General features: G+C 37.3%; 1 long non-coding RNA gene across 1 annotated transcript in view; it reads left to right on the top strand.

The window, feature by feature from the left end:
• LOC137151915 (uncharacterized) overlaps positions 1–15020 on the top strand; it is a 122805-nt gene that overhangs the window by 14044 nt on the left and 93741 nt on the right. The window contains exon 2 of the long non-coding RNA XR_010919406.1: positions 1221–1374. This is a non-coding gene — a long non-coding RNA (uncharacterized lncRNA). The remainder of the gene's footprint in view (positions 1–1220; positions 1375–15020) is intronic.

Below are 15020 nucleotides of genomic sequence, written 5' to 3'. Positions count from 1 at the left end.
ATAATGGGTCCAGGGGATGCTGCCCTCAAGCTACTGCTGGCACTAATTACATGAGGCAGATTGTAAATCTGTCATTTAAACTAGAAATGGACCTAAAGTAGAGCTTTGAATCCAAAGCATATTTTGTTTCAGGAAAAGTACTGATTTAAAACCGTAGATCCAAACCCACCCTTATGCTTTTGGTTCTAGGTTAAACCCCAAAACAGAAAAGATCTAGTCAGGATTGGATGCAGTTGAAATCTCAAGAAAAGTTGCTCTTTCGGGTTTTCATTTAAGTTGGTGGAATGAATAAGAGCCTAGTTGTTGCTGAGAAGTTTCCATCATTAAAGTTGGCAAAATTTCATTAAATGGTCTGATTTACTAAGGTCACCACCGTGGCTAAAATGATAGAAGAATTCATGACATTTCAGCAAGGTAGAATCCCAATCCTAATTGCTTTCATTGATTCCATTTCAGACCCAAATATTGACTACATCTGAACCTAATCTCATTCTAGATCCACATCCTGCTACTACTACTGCCCAAATCTAATTGAAACACGTTCGGAATGCTAAGGGCCTGATTCTGTTCACACATTCATCACTGATTCTAGTGGAGTTACTCCTGGCTTACTTTGGTGTAAGCAAGAAGAGAATCAGGTTTTAAATTTTTATTTTTTCCTAAGTAGTGATATGGCTGTTGCCTTGTGGAACTTGTCTAGCTTGATAGATTCTTCTGCAAAACAGCAGCAGCAAAGATAGAAACTCAGCCCTCTGTCATCCTGTTCCCCTTAGAAATTTTGTGCTTGAATCTAATCTCATTGAAATTTGTATAAATTGGGAGGAAGTTAATGGAGTTATACTGGCATATAATTGGTATAAAGGAGACCAGAAGCAGGACCTTTATAGTCAAAACCTCTTTGGTACTAGTTAAATGTTAACACTAAGCAAAACTGATTGTTTTCCATCTTTTTAAATATTTTTTTTAAAATTAAAAACAAATCTGGAATAAGGCTGGATAGTTAAAAAAAAATCTGGGAAATGCACAAGTTATGTTTCCTGCTGCATCAATCTGAAATCTGTCTTTTGTGTGTGTGTGTATGTATGTGTGCATATATATATAGAGAGAGAGAGAGAGAGCATAAACAAATATTTAACTGCTCTGGAATATATGGTATAATGTATGCTATGTGACCAAGTTAACATTACATTAGGAACACTAACTTTTGCATTTCCTGACAGGTTCTCACACTCTCAGTGGATGCTAAGGACAGAAATTTGTGACTTAAAAAAGCTTGAAACCCGCAAGATTGAGTTGATGCTGGTAAGAAGAAATAAGTGTTTTGAAGAATGTCAGCAACAGCCCTCACTCTCCAATATATCTCCTCTCAGACTGGTAAGTTGGTCTACAACTTTGGTGCCCTTCTTCATTCCTCAGTGTTGTATGCCCCTAGAGTTTTAATGGCAGAAAACACACACTTCTCTCTGTGACTGGTCATAAGACTGGGCTTCATCCTCTCAGACAGAGACCTGGCTGCACACTTGTGACTTCAAAGATCGATTATTGTATCTCATAACTAGAGCTAGGCAGTAATTTTCCAAAACGGCTTTTCAGCAGAGAATGCCAGCTCATAAGGGAAACATTTTATGGAAATGGTTTAGTATCAACAAACTTCCATGGAAACATAGGGAGGGTTCCTGGTGAGAGCTCGGGCTCTCAGGGTGTCCAGACTCCTCACTCTGTGGTAGGGAGCCTAGAGGCCCTAAAAGTCCCAATTTGAGATGGGCCTCTCAGGGCATCCGGGCCTTCTGTCATGAAGTCAAGAGTCTGGCAGCCCTAGTAGCCTTGGGGAAAACCCAGGCTTTCAGGGTTTTTAGAATCCCTGTTCTACAGTGGGAGACTTCTCCAGAGTTCGGGGTGGGGAGAATCTGGCTGATCCATTTCATTTGGGAAAAAAACAGAAATGTTTTTGGTTAAAAAGAGATCCTCTCAGCATTTCCTTCACATGGGAAATTTCGAAATGTGTAGTTTTCAAAATGTTGGAATTTCCCATAGAACAGTGTGATGGGGTGCCACTCCACACGAGACCTGAAGGGATAAGTTAGGCCAGTTAACCTTAGGCTTCACCTGGCGGAAACTCAGGGAGTTCTGGGGCCTAATTGCTGAAGAAGTCCAGCTGTGGGAGGAGCTGGGCAGAATCTATAAAGAGAAGAAGTTGGTAGGCTGCAAGGAGGAAAAACCTGCAGTCATACTCCCAGAAACAAGGGGAAAAAGTAGGAAGCAGTCCAGGGAAGGAGCAGTAAGAACTGGGAGAGTAAAAGCACAGAGTTGCTGTGTTGAGGGACCCCAGACTGGAACTCAGTGTAGAGGGTGGATCTGGGTTCCCTTTCTAGTCACTGCTGGAGTGACGCTAGGGATAGTCCATTTGGGGATGGCTGGAAGCATACTTTGATGATAAGCCATGATGAAGAAAGGGCCGCAGCTCCTGGCATATGAGAGGCCTCAGAGTAAGGGAGGGGAATGAGGGGCTGAGTAACTACAGGAAGGGGCATCAGACCAGGTGTCAGAGCTAATGCCCCAGAGGACCCCTGAGGAGGTTCTGCTGAGTGGTGAGTAGAGCAGTGATCATCATAAACCGAAATTCTGAGTTTTGATCAGCTATACTCAAAACTAGGACTGAAGCCCCACCTACACCCTGAAAAAGCTTCGGTTTGTGCAAAATGCAAAAATTGTTTAGCAACACAAAGTCCAATGAAAATATCAATGCTCCACCTCCTGCACTTGCTTACTAATGAATACAGTAGCCAGTTCAAAGTCTATGTCCTAATACTTTAAGCCTTCTATGGACCTGGTTATAGCTAACATGAGAGGAATTATCCTTCCCTTCGCTCCCATGGCCTTCCACTACAGCTACGTTTTCCAAGAGCTGTGAAACTGTTCACTAATAGGGGGATGCAGAACTTTCACCAAAGATGGACCTGAACTAGGGAATTTGCTCTAGAAAGTGTCTCCAAGGCACTAATAAATGCAAAATTCAATTCTTCGACGTACCTTTTCTTCTCAGTAAGTAGAATGGCACAGCACATCACCCAAGCAAACCAAACTTACTGGTTAAGTGATTTCTCCTACAGGTTGGGTAGGGAGAAAGAGAGCATTGTTTTTTTTTCACAAATATTTATCTGAATGCCTTCCATGATGATAGATCAAATTTTGACTGGTACATTAATTTGTGACACTGCATTTCATAATTGTTTCCAGTTTATAATATGCCTGATTAGAGATCATCAATGAAATATCAAGCAAATTAATTTGGTGTTATTGTGAATATTGTTTCTGTTAGTAAGGAGGTAACTTATTAGACATATGACCTTACTTCCATACTGAAAGTATGGTCGTGAATGTCTTATTTTGGGGGGAATGTCTGCACTCAGAATAGTGTGATATCTTTACAAGGGACTATATGTATATTGACAGTATTGTGGATGATGCTGTTTTTTGTTTTCTGACATTTGAAGTGCAATGGAATTGCAACTATAAAAAAGAGGTTATGTTCCGAAATATTTTTGTGAACATAGTTTACAAAACTCTGAGGTATTGTGTATTTCTGAAGGCAGGCATAGATCTTCCTTCACTTGGAGTTATATGCACACAGCTGGAGGAGAACATACTACTATTATTAATATTATTATACATATTATTAATCACAATGAGTTCTGTGTGGACAGACCCCTTGAAATCCCCAGGGAAGATATTGGGGCTTTATGCAGGCCTATGTTTCCAACCACATGTAGCTTATTTCAGGATTGGGATCCTGCTTCTGTAACAATATATACAGTAAAACACTGAAAATACCGGTATAAAGGTTAAGAATAGAAACTACTTAGAACTACATGGGTTGCCCTGTAGTGCTGTGGCTGACATACATTTGCCATTATGTAGCTATTTTTCTCTAGAAATAAAATAGTCGACTATAGAGAACCTGTAATTTGGGAGGGTGGTTTTAATTGCTTCTCCCAGCACGAAAAAAACACAGTTTGCAAAAGGGGAAGGAGAGGCTTTGTTACTAATAACTTTGTGACATAAGGGAGGAGAAGCAAAGTCAGCTGCTGTGTCTGCAGAGTGTGGACTAAAGTATCTTTAATAAACCCCACCTAGAAGCTTTGGATGAACAAAGACCTTAAATTGGCCTATAGACATAGGATTATCTGGGGCAGAGGATTGAGATGTGTAGTTGTTCAGCATGTAACATGGCATTTAAATTAGTTACTCTGTATCTTCCCTAGAAAGGATGATTGAAGCAAACTAGTTAGGCAAAATAATGGTGGCAGACAGATCAGGGTATTGTACCTTTGTTTAGGTGAGCTGGAATAAGTTAGCTAGGCAGTGAAACGTGGGAGGAAGGACAGAACAATACACATTCCAGGAGACTCTGATATGCCATTATAGCATGATGCTTTTAAGAATGAATGTATCTACCTATACTATACTTACATTTCATAACTTCCTTATTTTGTATCTAATGTATGAATCAAGTGAGGCTAACTAGGTATCATGTGTATCCATTCTGATGCACTGTGGAACATGTTGGTAGTAAAATTTTTAAAGAAGCTGTAAAAGGGTGGTTAGGGAGAGAATTGCTGCTGAGAGAACCCTGCTGTAAGATTTGTGGCGGGACTCCCTCCAGGACCTTGTTTTTTTAGAAAGAAAGTCAGGTGATCAGAGGAGGAGTGTGGCTGCAGTTGACTGCACTCTGCCTGTTCTCTGATTCAAGTGACCTTTGTCCTCTCCACTGCCTCTCTGTTCCTGCAACAGGCACAAAAATGGAGCAACTCAGTCAGCATTTATTGGAGAAGTCGTTTTTTGGAAGATTTGACATTTCTAAATTTCAGTCCATGATTTTACCTTTGCTAGTTCTGCTTTTCGAGTCATCACTGAATTTTCTGATCATTCCACTTACTGATCTAAATATACTTTGGCACTAATAGCAAAATGGTTATAGATTCTCATAAGTGTAGTGATAACATGAAGTATAAGAGTTCATAGACTCTCTGTTCAAATATTAATTCTTTGACTATCAGATTTGTAGCTGTCCCTTGAGGATACTTACACTAATGTGTAAGGTCATGACTGACTTGATGGTGTAGTTAGAAATTCCTGCTGAACATTAAACACATTGTTATCCCTCTCATAACTGTTGGGTTATTAAGGAAACTGAAGAACATCACATAGTTTCAGAAGTTTGGCGTGAGAAGGAATTTAAGAACACTTCAAGAAAAGGTCAAAGCAAATAAAGTAAAACAAAAATAAGAGAGCAACTGAAGAATGCTGAAGGCTATACGTTGTTAATACAGTTTTTTTAGGCACTGATTCCTATGATTAATATTTAGAAAGGCCTGAGACCCAGACGTCTCTTTTAACACTATACATCTGTTGTACTATGGAAACATATAGATGATGATGGCATAACAACGGAGCGACAATAATTTGGGATTATTCCAAAAAAGCACATGACCTCAGATTTAGGCCCCCATTCAGCAAAGCACTGAAGTATGTGCTTAAGTTCTAATGCAGTCAACGGGACTTAAACACATCTTTAAGTGCTTAGCTGAATCAGGGCCATATAAAGGTCCTTGTAGCAACTAGAGTTGCCAGGATAAAGCTCAGTAAGGTAGTCATCTGGGGTGGCCTTGCCATTAGTAGGTGAGGTACTTCTGCTGAAGGCATTAAGCCTGATGGAAGAAAACCCTCAGCTGTATCCTCATTCAAACCCCAATTCACCAAGGTTCTTAAGCATGCACCTAACTTTAAGCATGTTAGTAGTCCTCTTGAGGTAAACGCTAGGTGCGTGCTTAAGTCCCTTGCTGAATTAGGGCCTCAAAGAAAGACAGCCAGGGGTTCTAAGAGTGAACAGTTTTTCCCCTTTGTACAAGAAAATCTACTTGAAAAAATTACTAGAAAATGAAAATGTAAAGGTACTGAAGGCCTGAGAAGGAAAAAATAGAGATGAACTAAATTTTTCAGATGAAACTTTTTTAATTGAAAAATGCAGATTCAGGACAACTGAAAGATACCATGAATTTATGTTGAATTTGAATCTGCCAAATTATTTTGGTTGAAAAAGAACATAAAAACCCTGAAAAATATTATCAGTTTCATTTTGACATTTTCTGAACAAAAAGGTTTGTTCTTTTTGTTTTTATTTAAAATGATTTTCTATTTCAAAATTTACTTTCATTATTTTAAAAAATGAGCATTTTGTTCCAGATCAAGCATAGCATTTTGTTTGCTCCCAAACAAATTTTATTCAACATATCAGTTTGTTGGAAACTGACATTTTGAGGGAACCCAAAACAAATTTATTTTCATTTTCAAGGTCAAAATCCTGGGGTGGAGCATGTCTGGTGCAAGTGGAATCTTTGAAGATTTTTGCTGTGAAGGTTCTGGCAAGTCTCTGCTGCACATGTACAAATCTATATTTTTCAAAGGCTTGCAATTGGAATTGATTTTCATAGGGATGGTACAAAGGACATCACCGGCCAAGTGTCAAGTCCCTGCCCCAAAGCACGTGTCCATGTGTGCATGGGATGGGGGGATCTAGATGTCCTCAAAGACAAGGTTACCAGAATTTCTTTTAAACATGGACAAAACAATATATTTTTTCCTAGCTGCCTTCTCAGAAATGGCTGAATTATTTTGAGTAAAATTTTCCCATTCTGTTTTCCTCCACCTCTGCCTCCCCCAGTCACCCCCCCCCCCAAAAAAAAAAAAAAAAAAAAAAAAAAAAGAGTTCAGTCTGAGGCACAAACCTGCCATGGAAAATATTGGAACAAATGGTTAAAGTTTTTGGAAAAGTTTTATAGGCAATAAGAAAAAGGGCCTTACAGAGGGAAGTGTGGGGCAATCTTAATACTAGGTGGTTCTACTAGCCCTGCCTACAGTAAAACTAGATTGTCTCGTTTTAAAAGAGGGAAAAGTAGTTATAGGTGGTAGAATTTATAGATGATCTCTTAGAATGTTACTACTTTGAGCATTTAGAATTTGGAGATTTCTCCTAAGAGCTTCTTTATGGAGTTTAATAACATGGCTGATTTTATCACAGTTTTAAATTTTTCCTGAACACTAAACACTCAGTTTTGTTTTTGGTTTTTTTTCTCCATCATCATTTGGTTATTTAAGTAATGTCACCATAAGAAGTGCATTTTATGAAAAAGGTATGTAAGCAAATTGAATGTATCTGGCTTCGAACTTTAGAAAGCAGTACACTAATGCTCTGACATGTTATCATTGTACCATAACTAGGACACAGTCTGCTTGTTTTAATGAAAGACATTAGGAATGATCTTTTAAATAAATAAATAAATAAACAGTGACCTTTTCCACCAGGTCTCGTGCTAAATGGCAGCTGGCTGTGCATGAAAAAACAATTATGCCTTTCGGTGCAACTGTTCATATACTCATGAGGTATTTAATTTTTCCTGGCATTCACTCTGAACTATACACAGGAAAAGAACCAGATTTTACAAACAGCCTTACAAATGTTTTAGGTCTTTCTTTTTCAAGAAAAAAGAATGAAATTGTGTTTGTTTGGTTCTATTCTATAGTATTTATCGAAAGAATCCAATATTATTTGTCTATTAAACATTTCCATTTATCCAATAATTTTTTCAACAAAATAATTGTTTGCATTATTTAAAAAAAAACCCAAAAATTTTAGAATTGATTGAACGCTACTGTGGGGAGGAGGGGGATTTTTCCAAGGCACAAATAAGAGTGGGCACTAAATTCCCTTTTGTTCCTCTGAAAATTGTTTCCACCTTGATGAATAATTGAATTGCAATATTTATTGAATAATTTGACTTTTTTCTGTATTTGGTTAGTCATTTTATCAAAGAGCAGTGTATACCTTATATGATCGTATCTTATGATTACTAATAGTGGTTCCTGATGAGTGCTATTCTCAGTGTCTTGGGGAGAGAATGAGAGAGAGAGAGACTGACCCACATGTGCCAGATGTTAGTCATCAGAGATGACTCATGGGGGGACATGCTGGGTCATGTGCCCACCCAGATTTGCTGCTTGGCTTATACTGAGCATCCTCAGTAACATTGCTGAAACTGACTGCCCTCATTCTTCTGCCCTCCCACTATCGGCAGGCATGGGTTGTCTCTGATAGTCACGTTGCTCTACTGGAAGAGGCTTGGGTAGAACAGCAATGAATGAATAGTGTAAGAAATGCTATTGAATAGAATATTCTAGTGATGGTATATTAGAGACGATTCTGGATCACTGCGGCTTCAGTTCAGGAAAGCATCCCTATTTAGGAAGGGCACCGAACCATTTACCTAAATCTCTTGGTCATCAAGGGTTCTTAAGCATAAGCTTATATGCCTTCCTGAATCAGGGCCTGCAATATAATTGTTGCCACTAAGTAAAGTCCTTTTGAAATTAACTGTACGCTGGCACTACCAATATCTAAGTACTCTGCATAGCAAAATAAATAGATTGTCTGGATATTTATTTCTATATAGTAGAAACCTTGTAAAACAATGAGGACAGTAGTTTGGGGTTCTAAACTGAATGGCAACAGATCAGTTGTAATATTTACAATTATGTTCATTCTGAATCCTTTCCATAGGAGTATTGCTGCATCAGAATGAAAGAATGTTGCAGCCTTTCAATAAGCTTTGAAAGGAAATTGTTTCCTCTTTCTCCCCCTCTCCCCGCGAGCCACAAAAATGTTGTACATTTAATTGTTAAACAGGAAAAACTAACGCCATGGTTTAATGTAATTATGCCAAGTAAAATTGCCTGTGGTGCCATAATATAATTTCAAAGATGTTTTGAGATGGATTCTTTACACATCTCTTGTAATGAAGGCCAAGGTTCCATTTAAGTCCGTCACTGAGATGCTCTATTCTTTTGTCTGTGTTTGGGTATTTTCTTTTGGTTTTTACTTTGGGCTTCTACTTATTGCCAATCCAATAAAGTCCATATCTTTTACATAATCTGTGTAATTATATGGGTATTTGACATGGATACATGCTTTGTTACATGGCGGTCAGGGGTTTTTTATTACATTTTTCATGTGCCCGTTTCTTTCATGAAGGGCTTGGTCCTGCATGTGTGTGATCCTAAGCATGTGAATAATCACATTGACTTCAAGTCCTATTTAAAGATATGAAAGGAAAAACAAGTCTCTCATGCTTAAACTCAAATATATGTATAACTACTTTGTTGGACTGGAACTGAAGCTCTCACCTTGCAAGTTGAAGCCCAACTTTTGCTATCGTCCAAAACTTACTAGTGCTCAGAACTAGTTTGAGCATATAGTGTGGTAACGTTGTTAAAAAGACATCACAAAACTACATTGGGACCCTATTATTTTTAAATGAACGGCGTCTCTTATTGCTTTTCTTGGCCAACATCTTTTCCTCTCTTCCTAACTGAAATAATTATGTGAAAATAAACTTCCTGATCAGCTCCAAAATGTTTTTCCTTGTTTTTATACAAAAAATGTTTTCATTTCTGAAGCTTTTCTTCAAAATATCTTGGGTTTTGCTCAAACAATTTTTTATCAACAAAAGCTTTTGCTTTTCAGGGTTTTTACACACACATGCATGCACATCTTTGACAAAAATCAAATGTTTTCCAAGTGAATTTTCCATTGTATTAAAAGAAATTCCATTGAAAAACTTTTGATGGGAAACTTTCAACCAGCTCTAATTAGTGTCCATTTATTTTCTTCTATTCCTCATACAGGACATTTCTGTACTTCAGTAGTATTTTGTGATATAGAATAAGGGTCTGCAATAAACTGGAAAGATCCCACATTCCTTTATGTGGGTCTGATCTAATGTAATGCATTTTCAATTGCTACATTCACTAAAAAACTTTAAAATTGGAGACATGAAAAACAATAATCCTCTATTTTCAGATATTATGGATCAAATCTTTCATGGTTCTACTCAGCTGCTAGCTACTGATATGTTTAAGTCACGGGGTCAAAAAGCCTTTTTAAACTTAAAAAAAAACTAGATGATCTTTTCATTTCTTGGTTCCTGAAATAAATCAGACCAAAGGAATGAACACTCATGTATGAATGTAGAATGGAGGGTTAAGTATTTTTAAACCACTTGGGGAAATAATTTGTAGTGAATAATGAAGTTGACAAATTTAGCCTCTCACCCGTTCGTGAAATGTCCAAACAAACGTTGACTTTTTTTTAACAAATATGGTCATTTGACATTTTCTGAATGCTGATTAGTCAGACTCCAAATCTGATTGCATTCCAAGCATGCTTCAAGGCATATCTATTTATGGAGCGAACTAGCTAGGAAAGAGAGAGAGTGTCCTGACATTCTTTTTACCCTTTGAGATGTAGTTGGAACCTTTTACTGACCGTTAGACAAATTTTAGATGTGTCTAGTGCACAAGAATTCTATATCAGCATACTTAAGAAATATATGTTTAACCACACCACTTCTTATATGTGAATTTAGGGCTTATAAAAGATTTCTAGTTGTTTGGGAAAGAGTTGGTTCATTTAATTCACTGATTTCAATAAATGTTTCCAATCAATTTTTTTTTCATTTTGTGCTTGATTGTGGATTTAAAGGACAAGAGTATGTTGGGTTTTATAATAAACAATAAAAAGCACAGTCTTTGAGAGAGAAGAAAAATACATGTTTTCACTTTGCTAGTTTGGTGTGACAGCTATATTATGATGAATTGACTAGTGTAAACATGTCCCACTGCCTGTCAGCTGTTTGTGATATTACCAGTACCGTTCTAGGAGCTTCTGGAAATTCCTCCACAGCGGTAGATGCAGGTGCAGGTAGGTCAATGTTCTCTTCCCATTGTTAACAGGCAGTCCTGAATAGTCACAATGTGCAGAAGGATGATGACAGTGAAGTTCAGGGGAGGTCATAAATTTGTTTGTGTGTGAAAACTGCAGTTTTTAGTGCATCTATAAACCAACCACTGATCCTTTGGGTATGTAATACCAGGATTACACAATTACTAGAGAATCTATTTATTTTATCTACCTACTGGTGTAGTATCTAATGCTAAAGTTTCCCAGAATTTTAGGAACCAGGGTTATGGGTTATATGTGTGGGTAGAGAGGGCAACAAGGTGGCCTAGTGGGTAGGACTGGGACTGGGAAGAGTTGTGGGATCTAGACCTGGCTTGGCCACTGACCTGTTGTGTGACTTCTGGCAACTCACTTTACTTCTGTTTTTTTCCCCCATGCACACTTTGTTTTGCCTCTTTTAGATTGTAAACTCTTCAGGACAGGGACTTACCATGAGTGTGCATCATCCTTAGCACAATTGAATTTGTAGTATGTCTTGGGACTTCTAGTTGTTGTTATATTACAAATAAATAGTAATTGTGGGTATAGACACCATCTAGGCTCAGACTTCAAACACGAATTTCTTAAATTACTATCCCGTCTGCTTTTCTTACTGAATTTAATGTGAAAAGAGTCATTTCCTAAGGCACTGGCAGCCAATGTTACTGATTCAACTGATTTTTATTTCAGGCCAGTGGGCTGGGTTATTCAATTTAATTATAGGAAAATGTGAGTTAACCATGACAAGAGATTCTGTTCAACAGAGCAAATTATGTTCAGTCACACTAGACATTGAACTAAATGGAAAATGTCTTTTAGCTGTCTCAGTATAAACCCAAATTTAAACAGTTCTTAAAAACACCCCTAACTCCTCTTGCTTTCCAACTCATTTGAGTCCATGGTCCAGGTTATGCTTGGAAGCCCTTACTACTCTGTGGCCTAACACTTGCACTCCTCCAATGTATAGTATATGTAATTCTTCTTCCTTTTTTAGAAAATAGATTTTAATATCAGGCGGGCAGAGTGTCATCCTCCATCCCATTAACTCATGGAGGACTTGCCGTGGGTTGGGGGAGGCAGCTATAGGTGAGACATCATTCCCAACACTAATCATGTAGAGATTCTAGATGCAGTGTCACACAACCACATAGAATCTTCTGCAGCCCCTTGCTGTTGTGAAAAAGTTTCCTTTTAAGGGCTGTTCTGTGGGCAACTGTTGACAGAGGAGTCCTTGGCAGAGTCTCTCTACTGGAGTCCTACTGTTAACGAGTGTGACCAGATCCCCTGCAGCTAAGACTCCCTGTATTCCTAAACCTAACCCTGCCTGATGGTTTCAGGGTACTAGAGAATTTGAGAGCTAGACCCTCACTATTTACTACAGAGTAGGCAACACGATTTCTTCCAATGGAAGAATATGGATGACCCTTCATCAGGGAGTTTCCTACTCCTTGCATAGATAATATTGGGCAGTAGTATGATCTGCTCAGTTACCCTTTTCAGTTTATTCTCCTTCTGGCCCCCAGGAAAAGTTACAGCAATATTTTGTGAGTGCTAACAACCAAAATATAAATGTACATACTTAGAGTAATTTTAACCATGATTGAGGATCTAGAAAGTTAATGAGGCTTATGAGCCTTGTAACACTTGTTCAGTACCTAATTTTTATTTATTTATTTTTTTTGATTAACAGTCAAACAGCACTTATTTCTGTTAACGAGTTTCCAAAGCAGGAGGTAAATTCCAAAAATTCTGACACATTTTAATGTAAATTCTGTAGATTAGTAGACAGTAATGGCTATATTTTGTGTTGATGCTAGCATGTCTAGAGCTAATTCTGGACAAGTTAATAGAGCACTAGAAAAAAGTCAGTGAGATGAGCCTACAAAGCAATTCTATTCATCTTAGTTAAAACTACAGATTTTGTGATCTCCATTTGCTGTACAGGTGGATTCTACAGGAATGAAGATCAGCAAAACAGAATTGTCAGCAAAAATTGGCATTTCCTGCTACTTGTTTACAAGCTTGGCATAATGGTCATCTTAGTCATATGGTTATTATTGAGATTAAACCTTGCAAAATTTTATATATAAAATATAGTTCTTACAAAAGATTAGCATGTAATTTACAAATGTCACACAAGTAGTTGCACTGATATTAATGGAACTACTCATGTGAGTCATGGCTCAGTAATGTGGTTCAGTGATTCATAATATGGACTTTAGAGAGAATTTGCTCATTGACTTCAACAGGCACAGGCTCAGACCATAAATATTTTCCCAAAGTTCTTTGTACAGTATAGTACTAGTCTTTCTTAAGTGTAAAATATGTCTTAAAGAGAATTGTGATCCCCTCTCTCACACACCTGAACCAAAGCCCAATGAAGTTTTTAGAAGACTCCTAGCCGCTTGAATGAATTTTGGATCAGGCCCTAAGTTAGGATGTGGTCCAATCCTTTTAGTCAATCAATAGTCTCTTTTTTTACACAAATCTTGAATACCCAGATGTATATTAACATTTACTTTCAAAAAGTACTGACAATATATAGGAATACACTGAATCCTTTCAAGACTGTGTCAGGAACAAGCTAGAAATTGAATTGACTTAATAGAATAAAAATTGGGTCTACAACACTTTAAAGACTTAGCACGTTTGAAATTATGGCTTCATTTCAGAATATGAATTTTTGTGCTATGTAGATCACTTGGAGAGACATTCTTTAAATATGACATTTGTCCCATGTATTAGAGTTTAGATGCTGCATCTATCCTTAGTACACGTTTAAGTCAATCAACTTTGATAGCTTACAGCAAAGATTGATAGCCTTTAATCTTAAATTTTTGACTGAAGTCCATCTTGATTAAAATTGCTAGTCTTCTAGCCTTCTAGATAAATGGTTTATAAGCCCCTTTTCTTTTCTAACTTTTCTAATTAATGTAAGTGTCATAGAGAGGGAGAAAATCCTGGAACCAGATTGTTGCAAATGTGTTTTTATCCAATGTCAACTAGCAGATAATGCCATCTGTGCTAATCCTTAGCCCTCTCTCCTCTGTAGTGATTTAAGTTGTCTTTGCCTTTGATTTATAAGACAGCTGACCCTGGCCTAACCCTGTCAGCTTTAGTTCAGAGGGACTCTCACAAAAGATAGGCTACTGATATGACAAATTGATTGGCTGCAAGGAACAGTTTAACTGGAAAAGGATCTCCTTAACAAGTGATAAAGCCCTTTTCTTTAGATCTTACAGCTATGGCTATGCAGGGAGAATTAATAAACTGCCCTATTGCAGGCAAAAACATTGTATGCAGTCTGGAAGAGCCAAGTGTAAAGGAAAATATAAAAGGTTCACAGCTTCTAACCTAATGATAGGTCTCACAATAGACAAAAAAATATTTAATTTAAAAGCTGTTAAGTGGAGGTTAATTACAAATAATTGTCCTAATTAGAAAACAAACATTAAAATTCTATTAGAGGTTCAAAATAGACTCCATTGAAATAAAATGATTAGTCACTAAACTGTCAATTAAAAACTGTAGAAAGGATATTAATTCAGCTAAGGGACAGGTCAGATAAAAAATACCATAATAAAATGATTCTGGTGAGTAATTTACTTAAGTCTTTATCTAGCAAGAAAAGTTTATTTAAAAGCAGATATTATCAGTTAAAATCAATAAGCCACTAACATGATTATTTTCATTCTACAACTGTAAATGTGGGATTGTGACTAATTTGAGATTTACAGACAGATAAATACTGTTTGCTTAAAGTCGTTTTAAATAACACATGTTATATAAATGTGAACATGTCAAATGCATTTGCTAAGACAATCCTACTCACCATCTTCTCCTCCTACTCATGTAAGTGATCAAGATGTATGCCTGATGCCTGTGATTTGCATTTTGCACTGACTCCCATTTCATACTGGAGTGCAACTCAACGTTTTTATTATCATAATAAGAATGGGACCTCACTGCCATAGAGTCTGCTTCTCCCCTGAGAAGCACTAATTGTAAAATGGAATTCCAAGGGCCAAACATTTCAGATGAGTGTAAAGATTAACGAATTAATTTTAAGAATTGTGTGATTCAGTAGAACAATACTGAGCCATAAATGCATGTGTTCTAAACAAGAATATTCAAACAAAAGTTTGTCACCAATAGTAAAACACTAGATTACTCTGATACAATCCCAATA

This window comes from Emydura macquarii, unplaced genomic scaffold, assembly GCF_026122565.2.
Source record: "Emydura macquarii macquarii isolate MOO-44397 ecotype Brisbane River unplaced genomic scaffold, CSIRO-AGI_Emac_v2 contig_1119, whole genome shotgun sequence".
NCBI classification, from domain to species: Eukaryota; Metazoa; Chordata; order Testudines; family Chelidae; genus Emydura; species Emydura macquarii.
Note: the sequence above shows the minus strand (reverse complement) of the source record. Positions and strands in the feature narration are given on the sequence as shown.